The sequence below is a fragment of the Myotis brandtii genome, unplaced genomic scaffold (genome assembly GCF_000412655.1).
Source record: "Myotis brandtii unplaced genomic scaffold, ASM41265v1 scaffold154, whole genome shotgun sequence".
Taxonomy (NCBI): Eukaryota; Metazoa; Chordata; class Mammalia; order Chiroptera; family Vespertilionidae; genus Myotis; species Myotis brandtii.
The window spans coordinates 9,915,458-9,915,731 of record NW_005355584.1 but is presented as its reverse complement, the minus strand read 5'-3'; positions in this window follow the sequence as shown (position 1 = coordinate 9,915,731).

The window sequence follows — 274 nt, the reverse complement described above, 5'->3', positions numbered from 1 at the left end:
AGCCGGCAGACCGCCGCACATCCGGGTATCAGGAGACACTCAGCTGCTTCTGCCGGGACCGCCGTCTCCTCCGCGGCGCAGAGACGCCAAACTTCCGGCGACGACGGCGACGCCTCAGCCGTCAGATGGGAGTTACCTGCGACTGTCCTGGGCGCGCTTGCGCAACGCTCCTCTTCGGCTCGAACGGGCTCAGCTGACGTACCCTGAAGACGAAGATGGCCGCCACGCACGCTGCGTGTCACGCAGTTTTTCACTCCGGCCGGGACGGCGGGGC